Genomic DNA, 745 nt, shown 5'->3' with positions numbered 1-745 from the left:
ACCATCTAGACTTAAGCTTCCCAGGGAAGAACCTAAGTCTAGATTTGTTCAATAACACATTTTGTCCTTCAGTGAACTCCTTTCTTGCTATCTTTAGATCATGCCATCTTTTTGTGTTCTCTTTATAGATCTTTGCATTTTCATATGCTTGGTTCCTAAATTCTTCCAGCTCGTTGAGTTGCCTCATCCTCTTTTCTCCATCAGCTTGCTCATCAAAGTTCAGTAGTTTTAGAGCCCAGAAGGCTCTATGCTCCAGTTCAACTAGCAAGTGCCAAGCCTTGCCAAATACTAGTTGGTATGGTGGACATCCCAATGGGGTCTTGAAGGCTGTCCTGTAGGCCCATAAAGCATCGTCTAGCTTCTTAGACCAGTCCTTCCTTGAGCTTCCAACGGTTTTTTCAAGAATCCTTTTTAGCTCCCCGTTGGAAATCTCTGCTTGCCCGTTGGTCTGCGGATGATAAGGGGTTGCCACATTGTGTCTGACTCTATATCTGAGAAGGAGTGCTTCCAGTTGTTTATTGCAGAAATGTGTCCCTCCATCACTAATGAGTGCTCTGGGAACTCCAAACCTGTTGAAAATGTTCTTTCTTAAGAAGCTCATTACAAACTTGTTGTCATTTGTGGTGGTGGCAATAGCCTCCACCCACTTTGACACATAATCTACAGCCACGAGTATATAACTATTTGAGTAGGAGGATGGGAAAGGCCCCATGAAGTCAATCCCCCATACATCGAATAGTTCTAG

The sequence above is a fragment of the Arachis duranensis genome, chromosome 6 (genome assembly GCF_000817695.3).
Source record: "Arachis duranensis cultivar V14167 chromosome 6, aradu.V14167.gnm2.J7QH, whole genome shotgun sequence".
NCBI lineage: Eukaryota > Viridiplantae > Streptophyta > Magnoliopsida > Fabales > Fabaceae > Arachis > Arachis duranensis.
This window is presented reverse-complemented; position numbering follows the sequence as displayed.